The sequence below is a fragment of the Hyperolius riggenbachi genome, chromosome 10, assembly GCF_040937935.1.
Source record: "Hyperolius riggenbachi isolate aHypRig1 chromosome 10, aHypRig1.pri, whole genome shotgun sequence".
NCBI lineage: Eukaryota > Metazoa > Chordata > Amphibia > Anura > Hyperoliidae > Hyperolius > Hyperolius riggenbachi.
In genome coordinates, this window is record NC_090655.1 from 22,665,698 (window position 1) to 22,684,935 (window position 19,238).

At 43.8% G+C, this 19,238-nt stretch overlaps 1 protein-coding gene across 1 annotated transcript in view; it reads right to left on the bottom strand.

Annotated features, from left to right (window-relative positions):
* Positions 1-19,238, bottom strand: part of STK32C (serine/threonine kinase 32C) — a 375,239-nt gene that overhangs the window by 307,856 nt on the left and 48,145 nt on the right. The window lies entirely within an intron of this gene.

Consider the following 19,238-nt stretch of genomic DNA (forward strand, 5'->3'; position numbering starts at 1 on the left):
GGATTAGAGTGTGAGCTGCTCTGAGGACAGTCAGTGACATGACTATGTACTCTGTAATGTGCTGCAGAAGATGCCAGTGCTATATAAATACATAATAATAATATGGGGGGACATTAGACTAGGACTATGGTAGGATTAGACTGTGAGCTCCTCTGAGGACAGTCAGTGACATGACTATGTACTCTGTAATGTGCTGCAGAAGATGCCAGTGCTATATAAATACATAATAATATTGTAGGACATTAGACTATGACTATGGTAGGATTAGACTGTGAGCTCCTCTGAGGACAGTCAGTGACATGACTATGTACTCTGTAATGTGCTGCAGAAGATGCCAGTGCTATATAAATACATAATAATAATATGGGGGGACATTAGACTATGACTATGGTAGGATTAGACTGTGAGCTCCTCTGAGGACAGTCAGTGACATGACTATGTACTCAGTAATGTGCTGCAGAAGATGTCAGTGCTATATAAATACATAATAATATGGTAGGACATTAGACTATGACAGGATTACATTGTAAGATACTCTGAGGACAGACATGACTATGTACTCTTGAGGCTGCATTTCCACTTACGCAGTGGGAATCGCCGCGGTAAAAATTCGCATGCGGATGCGAATTTCTAATGTGGTTCTACGCAAATTTTCATGCAAATTCGCATGGATGACGATGTATGCGAATTTAACCATGGCGGTGCCGGTGTGATTTTCCATTGTTTCTATGCAAATTCGCATGAAAATTTCGCATACCCAAACCGCATGCGAATTTCCTATTAAATACATTGTATGTGATTCGCATAGCGGCATGCAAATTCTGATGGCTCTGCCATGCGAATTTTTTCTGCACAGAAAACGCAAAGGAATCCTGACAAGTGGAAACAGTCCCATTCACTTGTATTACTATGCGAATTTGCATGCGAAAAACGCATGCGAATTCGCGATAGTGGAAATGGGCCCTTAAAGTGCTGCAGCAGAAGTCTGAGCTATATAAATAAATAATAATAATAATAATATGATAGGACATTAAGCCACATACACGCTCATCAAAAGTCTTTTACTATAAACAACTTTACGAACGACTAAGATTAATCATGTTGGAACGATACGTCTTGGTGTGCAATCATCTATTATACACACAGGACGACTTGATGGACGACTTGAACAACTACAAATTTACATATCGTTACTCAATTGGTGAACGACTAATATGTTCTAGTTAGTAATGGAAGTCGTTGAAAAGTCGTAGCAGACTTCTGTACACATTGCCGTGTTGGACACAACTTCTCTCAGTCATTTGTCAAGTCAGTCCAGCAGTTGGATTGACTTGAGCTGCGTCTTATCAGTCCTTAGACGCCTCTTATCAGTGATTACGCCTCGTCATTTGCACGTCTTTAACTTGACAAAAATCATCCAACTTCAAATTGTTTGATATTGTGCATTTAAAGAGACACTGAAGCGAAAAAAAAATTATGATATCATGAATTGGTTGTGTAGTAGGGGTAATTACTAGAATATTGGAAGCAACAAAAAAATTCTCATATTTTTATTTTTAGTTATACAGCTTTTTTTTTTTTTTTTAATAACATTGCATCATTCTCTAATATTTGCAGCTTACACATTACTCAGCATTCTAAATGTTTTTACAGAACAGGCAGTGAACTTTTGACCTGTCCTGAACTGTTCTCTGCAGAAGAAAAACACAATACAGCTGAGATAACCTAATCAGAAGTCAGAGCTCTCCACCACTTTCAAAGTCGCAGAGCTCAATGGCCATTTGTATAGATAACAACTGGAGTTTCTTCCTGTACTGGAAACAAATATTAGACTTATATAAACAACAAATGAGAGGATTGGCTCTTGGGTGCATGAAAGACAATAAATACCTTTTATTAATCAACAATATATCATAATCTAACACCACATAAAATACAAAAACTAGAAAAATGTTAAAAAGTTATATGAATCTCTGCTCCACCTAATACAACCACCCAGGCTCTAATACTCTGTGGCATTGATGGGGGATAGGTAATAAGTATGGGGCTGCAGTCCCCACAGATCCAGTCCCACACCCTTGTGTCAAAAAAATCCTATGGCTGGTTTCAAACACGTTTGGCATGAAATATAATGAAGCAATTTCTCATATCTTGCCCTGAAGAGAAAGGTGCAAAAGTCCATAAGCTTATGCCCCCCAATTGCAGGAGCCAATGTAATGACAAACAGAGAACTTTAAAAAGTGTTGTTGCTGTGAGTTCCACAAATTTACACCCCCCACTCGCAGGGGTGAAGTGACAAAAAATGAGCAAACTGTCGTCAAGAGGCGATGAAATGCATCATGCTGTTAGTAGAGGTATCAAAACATGCAACAAGTTGTAGATAGACAGCAGCATATGGAGATCAATCAGCACTGGTAATAGGCATGCATTATGAAACAGAAAACATTCCAGCAGTTTGTAGATAAACAGCAGCGTGTATGGATCAATCAGCATTGATAGCAAGCAGGCATAAGGAGGCCAAAGCAAAGCATTCCAACAGCAATCCAAATGGCAACTGTCCACTTGTATTTGAACCTCAGCAGCAGATGAAGCACGGGTGCACTTATGGTTCTTATGAGCAGTGTATTTTGAAATATGATGATGACAGTTCCAGCATGCACAAATGCAGACCCAGCGCTGGATGAATATGTTCACAGAGATGTGATATAGTTACCAGTCCAACTGAATATTGACCATGTCACGGTATGATGGGTGAAGAGTCCCAAGCGGCAGAATGGCTGAGCTGAATTGCTGACAATAGCCTGACATGTTTCGCCGTTTGCTAACGGCTTTTTCAAAGGCAGCAGCGAGAAGCAGGTTAACAGGATGCCATAATGGCGTTCTTATAGTGGCCGCATCCACTCGCAGCCCCGGCCACGTCCACCACGCGCCCCACGTAAGCGCCCGCGTGGGAACGCGGATACGCCTGGCCGCACGTCGCTGGAGCGCAAATGCGCTCCACGTCTGCAAAGCCCGAAGGAGCTCCGTCCGGCGTATGCCATGTGCGGCGTGTCGGCCAATGAGGAGCGCGGAGGGCGGAGCGGGGGCGGCGAAGACCGGCCAATGCAAGAAAAACAATATAGAAAAGAAAATACAATATAGAAAAAAGAAATATGTACATACTAAATGCTAAATAGCAGCTAGTTCCTAACAAACAGATCTAAGTTCCATCACCTACTGATAAACTATATCTGCCATAAATCTAAACACATTATAATTATATTAATATGAAAATATCAAAATAATGACATATAGAGTGTATGAACAGCCGTAAATAACAAATGTTAAGGACATATATAAAAACAATGTCCCGTCAGAAAATAGGCAGTAGCAACGCAACAGTGGGACGAAACCAAGCGATAAATCGTCTATACAGCCAGGTACTGGGGAGCATGGAATTTGCCTAGAGCACAAGGACAAAGCTACACACAAAAGGGAGCATTAGACTTATATCTGCTTTATTTCTTATCTGTACTACACAACCAATTCATTATATCTTTTTTCCTCTTCAGTGTCTCTTTAAAAGACTTTTGTTGAGCAAGTGTATGAGCCTTTAGACTATAGGGGCCCATACACCTAACGATTTTCCCGCCGATATACAGCCGATTCGATCACAGTGAGCGAATCGGCAGTGAAATCGCCGCGCACACCGCTGACAGAATGATCGATTTCCGTCTGAAATCGTTCGTTCCTGTCGATACCAGTCGATCCGTCCGTGCGGAAGATTTGATAGCGGCGTTCAAATGCCCGAGGCTTCAGTGCTTATATATAGCAGGGCCATGTGTGCCCCTGCTAAACCGCCGCTATCCCGTGGCTAAACGGGGGTCCTTTCACCCCCAAACCCACCCCTGCAAAATCTACGACCAACTTGGTCGTAGATTTTGCTGCTGTTGAGGCAGGGCTAACGGCTGCAGCCCTGCCTCTCAGCGCCGTCTATCAGCGGCGCAGCGCCGCCTCTCCCCCGCCCCTCTCAGCGAAGGAAGACAGAGGGGCGGGGGAGAGGCGGAGATACGCACGGACAGACGCGTGTGAGGCAGGGCTGCAGCCGTTAGCCCTGCCTCAATGCGGAAGAGATCCCCGCACTGCACGGAGGGGATTTGGGGGTGAAGGGACCCCCGTTTAGCTGCGGGATAGCCGCGTTTTAGCAGGGGCACACATGCCCCTGCTATATATAAGAGCTGAAGCGAGATTTATTATTGCTTCAGACTCTCTTTAAAGTGTTGCTATCATATAAATCCGGCATAGTGGGGTCTGAACCCTCTATAAAAGTAATTATAGATTGACAGTATACCTTGAAATGAACCAGAGCGCTCAGTATATGATTTTATATAAAAAAAAATGTATTGCTTATCATACAGCATATATACAAAATATGAACAGTTCCAAGTAGTGTTTCCTTCTAACAGTATTCCAACTCATCAATGCTTTAGAGCCAACCGATCATCAATCTTCTAAGTAAATTCAAAAAAGTATATAATAGTTGTGTTATGTAGAATAAGATCAAAAATAGTCTCATCTGTAGCAAAGGCTGTGTAAAACTTGTAGTAATCTTCAGAAATAGCATAAAAAATAGCTTCTAAAAAAACTTCTTGCTAACATCTCAACAGAACTTAACCACTTCAGGACCACAGTCTTTTCGCCCCTTAAGGACCAGAGCCTTTTTCTCCATTCAGACCACTGCAGCTTTCACGGTTTATTGCTCGGTCATACAACCTACCACCTAAATGAATTTTACCTCCTTTTCTTGTCACTAATACAGCTTTCTTTTGCTGCTATTTGATTGCTGCTGCGAGTTTTAGTTTTTATTATATTCATCAAAAAATACATGAATTTTGGCAAAAAAATGACTTTTTTAACTTGCTGTGCTGACATTTTTCAAATAAAGTAAAATTTCCTATACATTTGAGCGCGAAAGTTATTCTGCTACATGTCTTTGATTAAAAAAAAACCATTCAGTGTATATTTATTGGATTGGGTAAAAGTTATAGCGTTTACAAACTATGGTGCCAAAAGTGAATTTTCCCATTTTCAAGCATCTCTGACTTTTCTGCGCACCTGTCAGGTTTCATGAGGGGCTAAAATTCCAGGATAGTACAAATACCCCCCAAATGACCCCATTTTGGAAAGAAGACATTCCAAAGTATTCAGTGAGAGGCATGGTGAGTTCATAGAAGATTTTATTTTTTGTCACAAGTTAGCGGAAAATGACACTTTCTGACAAAAAAAAGAAAAAAAAAAGTTTCCATTTCTTCTAACTTGCGACAAAAAAAAATGAAATCTGCCACAGACTCACTATGCTCCTCTCTGAATACCTTGAAGTGTCTACTTTCCAAAATGGGGTCATTTGTGGGGTGTGTTCACTGTCCTGGCATTTTGGGGGGTGCCTAATTGTAAGCACCCCTGTAAAGCCTAAAGATGCTCATTGGACTTTTGGCCCCTTAGCGCAGTTAGGCTGCAAAAAAGTGCCACACATGTGGTATTGCCGTACTCAGGAGAAGTAGTATAATGTGTTTTGGGGTGTATTTTTACACATACCCATGCTGGGTGGGAGAAATATCTCCGTAAATGACAATTGTTTAATTTTTTTTTTACACACAATTGTCTATTTATAGAGATATTTCTCCCACTCAGCATGGGTATGTGTAAAAATACACCCCAAAACACATTATACTACTTCTCCTGAGTACGGCGATACCACATGTGTGGCACTGTTTTGCACCCTAACTGCGCTAAGGGGCCCAAAGTTCAATGAGTACCTTTAGGATTTCACAGGTCATTTTGAGAAATTTCGTTTCAAGACTACTCCTCACGGTTTAGGGCCCCTAAAATGCCAGGACAGTATAGGAACCCCACAAATTACCCCATTTTAGAAAGAAGACACCCCAAGGTATTCCGTTAGGAGGATGGTGAGTTCATAGAAGATTTTTTTTGTCACAAGTTAGCGGAAATTGATTTTAATTGTTTTTTTTCACAAAGTGTCATTTTCCGCTAACTTGTGACAAAAAATAAAATCTTCTATGAACTCACCATACTCCTAACGGAATACCTTGGGGTGTCTTCTTTCTAAAATGGGGTCATTTGTGGGGTTCCTATACTGCCCTGGCATTTTAGGGGCCCTAAACCGTGAGGAGTAGTCTTGAAACCAAATGTCGCAAAATGACCTGTGAAATCCTAAAGGTACTCATTGGACTTTGGGCCTCTTAGCGCACTTAGGGTGCAAAAAAGTGCCACACATGTGGTACCGCCGTACTCAGGAGAAGTAGTATAATGTGTTTTGGGGTGTATTTTTACACATACTCATGCTGGGTGGGAGAAATATCTCTGTAAATGACAATTGTTTGATTTTTTTTACACACAATTGTCCATTTACAGAGAGATTTCTCCCACCCAGCATGGGTATGTGTAAAAATACACCCCAAAACACAATATACTACTTCTTCTGAGTACGGCGATACCACATGTGTGACACTTTTTTGCAACCTAGGTGCGCTAAGGGGCCTAACGTCCTATTCACAGGTCATTTTGAGGCATTTGGATTCTAGACTACTGCTCACGGTTTAGGGCCCCTAAAATGCCAGGGCAGTATAGGAACCCCACAAGTGACCCCATTTTAGAAAGAAGACACCCCAAGGTATTCTGTTAGGAGTATGGTGAGTTCATAGAAGATTTTTTTTTTTGTCACAAGTTAGCGGAAAATGACACTTTGTGAAAAAAAAAACAATACATATCAATTTCCGCTAACTTGTGACAAAAAATAAAATCTTCTATGAACTCATCATACACCTAACAGAATACCTTGGGTGTCTTCTTTCTAAAATGGGGTCACTTGTGGGGTTCCTATACTGCCCTGGCATTTTAGGGGCCCTAAACCGTGAGGAGTAGTCTTGAACCCAAATGTCTCAAAATGACCTGTGAAATCCTAAAGGTACTCATTGGACTTTGGGCCCCTTAGCACAGTTAGGCTGCAAAAAAGTGTCACACGTGGTATTGCCGTACTCAGAAGAAGTAGTATAATGTGTTTTGTGGTGTATTTTTTACATATAACCATGCTGGGTGGGAGAAATATCTCTGTAAATGACACATTTTTGATTTTTTTTACACACAATTGTCCATTTACAGAGAGATTTCTCCCACCCAGCATGGGTATGTGTAAAAATACACCACAAAACACATTATACTACTTCTCCTGAGTATGGCGATACCACATGTGTGACACTTTTTTGCAGCCTAGGTGCGCTAAGGGGCCCAACGTCCTATTCACAGGTCATTTTGAGGCATTTGTTTTCTAGACTACTCCTCACGGTTTAGGGCCCCTAAAATGCCAGGGCAGTATAGGAACCCCACAAGTGACCCCATTTTAGAAAGAAGACACCCCAAGGTATTCCGTTAGGGGTATGGTGAGTTCATAGAAGATTTTATTTTTTGTCACAAGTTAGTGAAAAATGACACTTTGTGAAAAAAACAATAAAAATCCAATTTCCGCTAACTTTTGACAAAAAATAAAATCTTCTATGAACTCATCATACACCTAACAGAATACCTTGGGGTGTCTTCTTTCTAAAATGGGGTCACTTGTGGGGTTCCTATACTGCCCTGGCATTTTACGGGCCCAAAACTGTGAGTAGTCTGGAAACCAAATTTCTCAAAATGACTGTTCAGGGGTATAAGCATCTGCAAATTTTGATGACAGGTGGTCTATGAGGGGGCAAATTTTGTGGAACCTTTCATAAGCAGGGTGGCCTCTTAGATGACAGGATGTTTTGGGCCTGATCTGATGGATAGGAGTGCTAGGGGGGTGACAGGAGGTGATTGATGGGTGTCTCAGGGGGCGGTTAGAGGGGAAAATAGATGCAATCAATGCACTGGGGAGGTGATCGGAAGGGGGTCTGAGGGGGATCTGAGGGTTTGGCCGAGTGATCAGGAGCCCACACAGGGCAAATTAGGGCCTGATCTGATGGGTAGGTGTGCTAGGGGGTGACAGGAGGTGATTGATGGGTGTCTCAAGGTGTGATTAGAGGGGGGAAATAGATGCAAGCAATGCACTAGCGAGGTGATCAGGGCTGGGGTCTGAGGACGTTCTGAGGTGTGGGCGGGTGATTGGGTGCCCGCAAGGGGCAGATTAGGGTCTAATCTGATGGGTAACCGTGACAGGTGGTGATAGGGGGTGATTGATGGGTAATTAGTGGGTGTTTAGAGGAGAGAAGAGATGTAAACACTGCACTTGGGAGGTGATCTGATGTCGGATCTGCGGGCGATCTATTGGTGTGGGTGGGTGATCAGATTGCCCGCAAGGGGCAGGTTAGGGGCTGATTGATGGGTGGCAGTGACAGGGGGTGATTGATGGGTGGCAGTGACAGGGGGTGATTGATGGGTGGCAGTGACAGGGGGTGATTGATAGGTGATTGACATCTGATCAGTGGGTTATTACAGGGAATAACAGATGTAAATATTGCACTGGCGAATTGATAAGGGGGGGTCTGAGGGCAATCTGAGCGTTTGGGCGGGTGATTGGGTGCCCGCAAGGGGCAGATTAGGGTCTAATCTGATGGGTAACAGTGACAGGTGGTGATAGGGGGTGATTGATGGGTAATTAGTGGGTGTTTAGAGGAGAGAAGAGAGGTAAACACTGCACTTGGGAGGTGATCTGATGTCGGATCTGCGGGCGATCTATTGGTGTGGGTGGGTGATCAGATTGCCCGCAAGGGGCAGGTTAGGGGCTGATTGATGGGTGGCAGTGACAGGGGGTGATTGATGGGTGGCAGTGACAGGGGGTGATTGATAGGTGATTGACAGGTGATCAGTGGGTTATTACAGGGAATAACAGATGTAAATATTGCACTGGCGAATTGATAAGAGGGGGTCTGAGGGCAATCTGAGCGTGTGGGCGGGTGATTGGGTGCCCGCAAGGGGTAGATTAGGGTCTAATCTGATGGGTAACAGTGACAGGTGGTGATAGGGGGTGATTGATGGGTGATTGATGGGTAATTAGTGGGTGTTTAGAGGAGAGAATAGATGTAAACAATGGATTTGGGAGGTGATCTGATGTCGGATCTGCGGGCGATCTATTGGTGTGGGGGGGGTGATCAGATTGCCCGCAAGGGGCAGGTTAGGGGCTGATTGATGGGTGGCAGTGACAGGGGGTGATTGACGGGTGATTGACGGGTGATTGACAGGTGATTGACAGGTGATCAGGGGGGATAGATGCATATAGTACACGGGGGGGGGTCTGGGGGGGGGGTCTGGGGAGAATCTGAGGGGTGGGGGGTGATCAGGAGGGGGCAGTGGGCAGGGGGGGGGGATAAAAAAAAAATAGCGTTGACAGATAGTGACGGAGTGATTGATGGGTGATTAGGGGGGTGACTGGGTGCAAACAGTGGTCTGGGGGGTGGGCAGGGGGGGGTCTGAGGGGTGCTGTGGGCGATCAGGGGGCAGGGGGGGGGGAAATCAGTGTGCTTGGGTGCAGACTAGGGTGGCTGCAGCCTGCCCTGGTGGTCCCTCGGACACTGGGACCACCAGGGCAGGAGGCAGCCAGTATAATAGGCTTTGTATACATTACAAAGCCTATTATACATATGTGCAGCGGCGATCCGGGTGCTAGTAACCCGCCGGCGCTTCCGAACGGCCGGCGGGTTACTACGAGCGGTGGGCGGAGCCAGTCCCCGGCGGCTGATCGCGTCACGAATGACGCGATCGCCGCATAGCCACTCCCGCAGCCGCCCCCGCCGATGGGCATATTGCGGTCGTTTGGGCCCGGACTTTGCCGCTGCCCATCGGCTGGGGGCGGTCCTCAAGTGGTTAATGCTGAAAAATTAAAGTAAATCACCAGAATATTAAGCATATTACCCCTTCTCTGTCATCTCTTCAGGATCTAGAATGTGTGGGAAGGTAGCTTCTGCCTCGTGTGTCTTCTCTGGAGATTGGTAGGCTAGTGCAAATTAACTTTCAGCTCCTACTTTTATAGTGATTGGATGCAATATGGCTGCCTAGTCTGGACTTTCCCTAAATCCCAGGTTCTGATTGTCTGAAACTTCCGTGTGTCAAACGCTATCTTTGACATTTGAATACTGTAAATAGTTGACATTTAAAATAACCATAGCAGATTTTTGCTTATACATATTGGCATTTGATTCGGTCATTTCTGACGCAGTTAATTAAAAATGGACATCACCAGCTATCTTGTCTGCTGGTTGACTTATTTGCCCCAGACATTGGGACTTTAAAACATTAAACAATGTAATTAATGACGCATTTCTGGTAATGTGTCCTTCTGTTAATTAGTTTGGAATGTGCCTGTCCTTTTCCAAAAATAAAATTGGCCAGGTTGACCCAGTAAAAAGTCTACAGCAATTAGATGCTTATTGAGGTACACAGGGCTTCTAATATACTTATTTAAAGAGTTTACGTAACAAAAATTGCATCCTGTTTTTTATCATCCTACAAGTTCCAAAAGCTATTCTAATGTGCTCTGGCTTACTGCAGCACTTTATACTGTCACAGTCTCTGTAATAAATCAATGTATCTTTCCCCTGTCAGACTTGTCAGCCTGTGTCTGGAAGGCTGCCAAGTTCTTCAGTGTTGTAGTTCTGCTATGAATTCCCCCTTCCAGGCCCCTCTATGCACACTGCCTGTGTATTATTTAGATTAGGGCAGCTTCTCTCTTCTCTTTTACAAGCTGGATAAATCGTCCTCTGAGCTGGCTGGGCTTTCACATACTGAAGAATTACAGACAAGGGCAAAGCTGTTTGCAGGAAGAAATGAGCAGACTGAAACTTCAGTGCATGAGAACTGCAGGGGGAAAGAAACACACAAATGATCTCTTGAGATTAAAAAGGAAGGCTGTATACAGCCTGCTTGTGTATGGATGTATTTTCTATGTGTGGACATACTGTACATCAACCTACTTCCTGTTTTGGTGGCCATTTTCTTTGTTTATAAACAAACTTTTAAAAACTGTTTTTAACCACTTTTAATGCGGCGAGGAGCGGCGAAATTGTGTCAGAGGGTAATAGGAGATGTCCCCTAACGCACTGGTATGTTTACTTTTGTGCGATTTTAACAATACAGATTCTCTTTAAATATAAAACTTATTATATTCTTCTTAAAACAATCATATAAGATATAATTGCACAACAAAATGCAATAATCTAAGATCATGTTCTATATATTTGCCTTGCTTATAAAATAAATATAATGTCCACCGGCAAAGGTCACCATTTCATCAGGTAAATAAAAAGCAATAACAATAATTATAAGACTATGAAACCGCCAGGTGGCATAATTGTCCTAAATACGGGACAATAGAAAAAAACCTTGCAAACTTGTATTGACATTCCAAAGGACAATCATAGTCAAAACATGGCATTATATTCTTGCTGTCTGTAACAGCCTTGTAACAAGTACGTCGACAATCTTCTAGCTTACAAAATAATCTTATAAAAAAAAGTTATACTTTCTTTATCACTGACAGAATCCAGCATTAACCACCCTGGCGTTCTATTAAGATCGCCAGGGCGGCTGCGGGAGGGTTTTTTAATTTAAAAAAAACTGTTCCATGCAGCCAACTAAAAGTTGGCTGCATGAAAGCCCACTAGAGGGCGATCAGAATTAACAAGGAAGACCGCAATGAGCGGCCTTCCTTGTTTTGCTTACCTCGTCGCCATGGCGACGAGCGGAGTGACGTCATGGACGTCAGCCGACGTCCTGACGTCAGCCGCCTCCGATCCAGCCCTTAGCGCTGGCCGGAACTGTTTGTTCCGGCTACGCTGGGCTCGGGCGGCTGGGGACCCTCTTTCGCCGCTGCAAGCGGCGGATCGCCGCGCTGCGGCGGCGATCAGGTAGCACACGCGGCTGGCAAAGTCAGATGTGTCCAATCGTAGGTGCTCGTGTCGTCTCCCTTTTACGCAAAAATGGTTTGTGTTTAACTTTCATTAAGAATTAAAGGGCACGTTAACTGAGGGGGAAGGGGAGTGTTTCACTTACCTAAAGCTTCTACGGGTCTCGGTGCAGACCTCCTGTGCCCACGTCTGGACAAGTCCATATCCCGCAGCGAGCCACTTTCATTTTTAGAGACTGACCAGGTGGCGGGCCACGCGCGCGTCCTTGATCATGCTCCTGTAACCATACTGTGCATGCGCAAGGCAGTGATGGGAGCGTGATCGAGGATGGTGCAGTGGCCCACAGAATGGCCAGTCACCGGAAACGAAACTGGCTCGGTGCGCGGGACCGGAGGATTGGTTTGTCCTGGCACAGTGCAATGCGCATGTCAAGCCTAGTACGAACGACCGTTTCCAACGATGTACTACTTTTGCAAACAACCATCGTTGGAAAAAATCCGCCAAGCTAGATCGTTCGTTTTTAATGATTTAGCTCGTCCGTCGTTCGACTTAATGGTCGTTGGCTGCTTTTTTTTAAAACCATCGTCGTTTGAAACGATCGTTCCCCGATCATTTCAAACGACTACAGTCGCATGTGTGTACGCACCTTTAGACAGGACAGAGAGAAATGCATCTTGCACGTATTTAGAGAGTTTAGCCTGTCTAATTCCCCCTCCTTTGTGTAGAATCACAGGCTGTAATTTGATCTCTCCCTGTGTCACATGACTGTCTATGGCAGAGATGACAGATAAGCCCATTTGAAAGCACTGGGTGTGAAAAATAATGTCTGCTTCCATGATTCAGGAAGTACAAACAGTGCAGATTTATTTGAGGATTTGTATCAGCCGTAACAAAGAAATGCTTTTTGTTTAAAAGGTTATTATGCTGTTGTGTATATTTTAGAGCAGAGAGGAATTCTGAGTTCAGGTTCCCTTAAAGTGGATCTGAGGTGAACTTTTACTCATTGCATAATTGTGTTCCTTTCCTATTGTTTATAGGGCATTCCTCAAGCCAAATACTTTTTTGTTTTTGTTTTAATACTCTAATTCCCTATAAACTAAAAAAGCCACATCCACAGGTTTTCAGAGAGCCTTGGCAGTAGCAAGGGCTCATGGGAGCTCAGTCTGGGCAGGAGGAGGGGGAGGTGTTACTAGCCATTGATTTCAGAGGCAGAGAGGAGGAGGGAGGAGGAGAGGGGATTAGGCTGATGGCTCAAGATACAGATAAGCCTGCCTCTGTGTAATGTTTACAAACAACATGGCTGCTGTCATTGTATTACAGGAATAAATAATCATATTCTATTAAAGCTGTTTGCAGCTAGATTTGCTGTGTAAACCATCTAAACTTTAGATAAGATATATAGACAAGTTACTTGTTATAGTTAGTTTTTCATCTCGGATCCGCTTTAAAGCAAAATAAACAGAAGTTTGCCCGAAATCCCCCTAGGCAGTTTAAGAGAATCTGTATTGTTAAAATCGCACAAAAGTAAACATACCAGTGCGTTAGGGGACATCTATTACCCTCTGACACAATTTCGCCGCTCCTCGCCGCATTAAAAGTGGTTAAAAACAGTTTTAAAAAGTTTGTTTATAAACAAACAAAATGGCCACCAAAACAGGAAGTAGGTTGATGTACAGTATGTCCACACATAGAAAATACATCCATACACAAGCAGGCTGTATACAGCCTTCCTTTTGAATCTCAAGAGATCATTTGTGTGTTTCTTTCCCCCTGTTCTCATGCACTGAAGTTTCAGGCTGCTCATTTCTTCCTGCAAACAGCTTTGCCCTTGTCTGTAATTCCTCAGTATGTGAAAGCCCAGCCAGCTCAGAGGACGATTTATCCAGCTTGTAAAAGATAAGAGAGAAGAGAGAAGCTGCCCTAATCTAAATAACACACAGGCAGTGTGCATAGAGGGGCCTGGAAGGGGGAGTTCATAGCAGAACCACAACACTGAAGAACTTGGCAGCCTTCCAGACACAGGCCGACAAGTCTGACAGGGGAAAGATATATTTATTTATTACAGAGACAGTGATAGTATAAAGTGCTGCAGTAAGCCAGAACACATTAGAATAGCTTTTGGAACTTGTAGGATGATAAAAAACAGGATGCAATTTTTGTTACGGAGTATCTTTAAAGGAGAACTGTATTGAGAGGTATATGGAGGCTGCCATATTTATTTCCTTTTAAGCAATACCAGTTGCATGGCAGCCCTGCTGGTCTATTTGGCTGAAGAAGTGTCTGAATCACACCAGAAACAAGCATGCAGCTAATCTTGTCATATCTGTCAAAATTGTCAGAAACACCTGATCTGCTGCCTGCTTGTTCAGGGCCTATGGCTGAAAGTATTAGAGGCAGAGGATTAGCAGGATAGCCGGGCAACTGGTATTGCTTAAATAGAAACAAATATGGCAGCCTCCATCTACCTCTCACTACAGTTCTCCTTTAATACTTTTGTTTCTGAACTTGTTAGTGGCAATTACATGGTATAGGTTGATTAGAAATATAAATTCCGTAGCACCTTTAGGAGGTGGCACAAGGCCCCAATTGGAATAAGAAGAAACCGTAATAATGAAGTCATGAAATATGCATATTGGTGTGAGCAGCTGTGCTCTGCTCGCTATTATGACATTCTTTTTCCATTTCAGCATTCTATAGTCTGGTTTCATTAAACACAACGTTGTCATTAGTGGTGGAACCACATGCTACTAATTATCACTGAGCTTGTACATTGCTCCCCTATGATATAATAAAGAATAGAGATAAGCCCGGATTCTATACTGGAAATCTGTCACAAGTGCATTAGCAGAGGAGAGCTGGCAAAGGCAGCGAGAACTGTATCCCTCCGCCCCCCTAGGTATGGATGGCAATGGGAGGGTGGAAAAGGACTACTTTTATCATTAATGGTTGTAGGAATAATTTATTTACGGTTAAATAACATTACCAAGGAGCACATTATTCCAACTTTTATACAAATTTAAAGGACACCTGAAGTGAAAGGCATATGGAGGCTGCCATATTAGTTCATTTTAAACAATACCAATTTACTACCACGATTAGTCATGTCTATTAGAAAGTATGTATTATGCTGACATTAAAATTCAATCTGTATGTCGCACAGTATTTGCAATCGACTTGTTCCACCAGCTCAGCCACAGTGTGTGTGTAAGAAAAAAAAAATACTGGAGCGACACATATACGAAATAATTAAAGTGAACCAGAGACGAAGCACCCTCTTGTATTTTACCATATATATCAGTGGGAACATTAGAGAAAACACCTATCTTGCTTTCTGTTTCATTCTGCGCTGCACAGCTTGCTTCTGATCAGCCCTGATAAAATCCCTGACTGAGCATTCAGTCTGGCTTTGCTCAGGAATATTTATAGCTCAGTCTGTGTTCTCTCATGTATTTTCAAGTCCAAGCCTGCCCCCTGCTGGCTCTGCTCAGGAATCATATCTGAGTCATTATAGCAAAGCCAGACTGAATGCTCAGTCGGGAATTTTATCAGGTCTGATCAGAAACAAGCTGCGCAGTGCAGAATGAAACAGAAAGCATGGTATGTGTTTTCTCTAATGTTCCAACTGATCTCTATGTTAAAGTACATGAGTGTCCTTCGTCTCTGGTTCACCTTCATACATATAAACAGTGATGCAAAATACGCATAGACCTCAACATGTTCCATCCCGAAGGGCTTTGTCAGGAGTGCCGTACATTAGTGCAGTGCTATTTACAAAGTACCAGTATACACACAATCCCTTCCCCCCCACCAAATCACAATCAATTGTCCCCCCCAGCACAGAAATAGCCCAAGTCAGAGCACGCCTCTTTAGTTTTTTACTTATGTGACACACTGTGGCTGAGCTGGTGGAACACTTCCATTGTAAATACTGTGCGACATACAGACTGAATTGTTATGTCATCATCGTGTGAATCCACATGCATTCAATGACACTGATGTATTTCAAGACATCAAGAGATAGTTACACCCTACAGTGTAGATCCGCACAGGCGTGGCGCGGGAAAGACAAGGAACCCCTCCCCTCCCTTTGCTCCATACCCCATAATTGTACTCATACTTAATGGAAATCGGCGAAAGAAGGTACGTTTTAAAAAAAAACTACTTTTACTTTACTCATTTCCCTAGTACCATTATTCAGAATTATTTTTGCAAACAAAACCAGTTACCTGGCAGTCTGGCTGATCTCTTTGGCTGTAAAGAGGCCCATACACCTAACGATTTTCCCGCCGATATACAGCCGATTCGATCACAGTGATCGAATCGGCTGTGAAATCGCTGCGCACACCGCTGACAGATTGATCGATTTCCGTCCGAAATCGAATCGTTCCCGTCGATCCGTCCGTGCGGAAGATTTTTCTCGATCGCCGGGTTGGGAGTGCGTCGATAGCGGCGTTCGAATGCCCGACGACCGACGCAATACAGCGGGTATACATTACCTGCGGCGCGACTCCCCTGGTCCCCGCTGTCTTCTGCTCCGGTCGGCGCAACTCCCCTGGTCCCCGCTGTCTTCTGCTCCAGTCGGCGCGACTCCCCTGGTCCCCGCGACTCCCCTGGTCCCCGCTGTCTTCTCTGCTCTGGCCTCCGGGTCCGGCATGCTTCACTTCTTCCTGTCCCGGCAGGAAGTTTAAACAGTAGAGGGCGCTCTACTGTTTAAACTTCCCCCAGACAGGAAGAAGTGAAACATGCCGGACCCGGAGACCAGAACAGAGCGGAGAAGACAGCGGGGACCAGGGGAGTCGCGCCGACCGGATCAGGTAATGTATGCGGGGGGGGGGGGGGAGCGGCGGCAGCACCACCACCACCACCACCGATTGTGAACGGCTTCAGGCTGAAATCGATTCACAATCTGTTTGCAGTAAAGGTGGCCATACGATCCCGCTCTGATCAGATTCGATCAGAGAGGGATCTATCTGTTGGTCGAATCTGATGGCAAATCGACCAGTGTATGGCCACCATAATAGCGTCTCAATCACATACCTGAAACAACCATGCAGCTAATCCAGTCAGACTTCAATCAGAGCACCTGATCTGCATGCTTGTTCAGGGGCTGTGGCTAAAAGTAATAGAGGCAGAGGATCAGCAGGACAACCAGGCAATCTGCATGGTTTAAAAGGAAATAAATAGGCCAGCCTCCATATTCCTCTCCCTTTGGGCGTGCTTTAATGTGAACTGCATACATTTTGGAATTTGACCAGAGGCTTCCCTTGTCCCCCTCCCGCCACCAATCCAATACCTCTTCAATGAGACCTTGTCAAAAAGGGCGCAAGGCCATGTGAACATCGTTAATGAGAGCACCAGCACTGTGCAGGAAGCCACATGCTTGTGCAGAAGCACAGACTGCGCTCATCCCCAGATGGGAGAACGCCCGCAAGCTTGAGGGGCTTGAGGGGCTCAGCGCGGGATCGGTGGTCTCAAGGAGAGGTAGGTCTTAGAGTTAAAATTATATATATATATATACACACACACACACACACACACACACACACACTGTATGTGTGTGTCTGTGTATGTGTGTGTGTCTGTTTCTGCGCGTGTGCGTGCTTATGTGTGTGTGCCTGTATGTGCCTGTGTGTGCATCTATATATGTATACATTTTGCTTTGTTTTTGAATAACAGGTTAACTTTGTAGGAAAAAAAAATTAATGGACTGCATAGAGTTCAGTTTTAAAGCGGTATGGTCCTCTTTGCTCTAAAAGATTTAAGAATAAAATCTATTACCACAAAAAAAAAACTAAAAACATTCAGACAGTTAAACACAGCACTTTGTTCTTCAGTGGAAAGCTCCTTGCTTCAGTGGGCATCTTCTGGCCGCATCCAAAAAGATGATAAAATTAGCTTTTGTTTACATTTCTATGTCAGATACATTTGCTGAGCTGATAAGCAGAAAGAGCCGAGAAATTATATTTTAATATATAGATACAGCAGCTATGCAGTGGCAGCATTCAGAACAGACAATATAACTTGTGCACAAAAACAAATATGGTAGCTGTATGGGTAATAAAAAAAGTAGGAAAATACATTTTTATTGAATGATATATTAGAGTTTTATCCCATTTTAAAGCAAAACTGATGAGATAAACAATTATAATGTATCCTAAAAATGACTAAGTATCCCAGGGTTTTCTTTTATATATAAATATTTACAAAGTAGGTTGAATGTTTTACAGTCTCTACTCAGTGGCAGCCTATCAAGTGTCCCAGAGTTAGAAAAAGGTCAATAGTTCATGTATTTTATCTCTCCCAGCCCTCAGAAGTTGTATTCTGGCAGGAAAACATTTATGGCTGTCATTTTGCTTATCAGTGATGTTTACTATATTCCCAACAAGGTAACAACAAGACCAGGGCTGTGGAGTCGGTACAAAAATCATCCGACTCCTCCTACTCAGTTTTTCAAATCTCTGACTTCAACTCCAGGTACCCAAAATTACTCCAACTCAGACTTCTCGACTGTGACTCCAACTCCACAGCCCTGAACAAGACAAGAGCTGTCACTTCCATGCCTAAAAATTAACTCTTTTGGGCATCAAAATCAAAGAATCAAAAAGTTTTGCATTCTACATATACAAAGGTTTATCTCATCAAGTCACGTCGCCTCGGCTTCACTTTAAGTTGAGCAAGCTGCTTGGTTAGAGCTCCAATAGTTCCATAAATACAGAACAATCTGGCCGGTATTGTTAGAAACTGTCCTCTTTGACGTGCCAAACAAAAAAAAATCCAATCTTGGAGCTGCAGCAGATATTTGGCAGCAGGAACTCACAACCTGACATTTCAGCTCCCAGGAGGACCGGTCGGATTCAGAGCTTTAGCACCATCGTCCCCAAACAAAGTGCCCGTGTCCTACATACAAAGCGCGGCTCAGCCTGTCCTTCAGGAAATTATACAATCACAGAGAGAAGGCTGCCTTTGTGCGAGGCTGAACCACATCAATAGAGAACAAAATCCAGATAGCAATCCCAGCAACAAACCGGAGACACTTATGTAGATGCAAAGGTTTCTTTTCCGATACAAACATTGCCTTTGCTTTCCCACCACTCCTCCTGCAGAAGCCTACCTGCCCAGCCCTTCTGGCCGGACATAATTATGATGCATTAGGGCACCAATTATCCTGTGCACATACCTTAATTCTCTCCGGTCTCCCCCTTTATGGACTGAACAAATGTCAGCGAACTGTATAGACCTTTGTTTTCCTAGATCATGTCAAGCCATGGCCTCTCCAGTTCCTGCCTAGTGAAATCCCAACTACTAATCCCCATTAGAGCTAATGATCCTGCCACCAATTAAAACTTTTCTCACCCACCTCCCTTC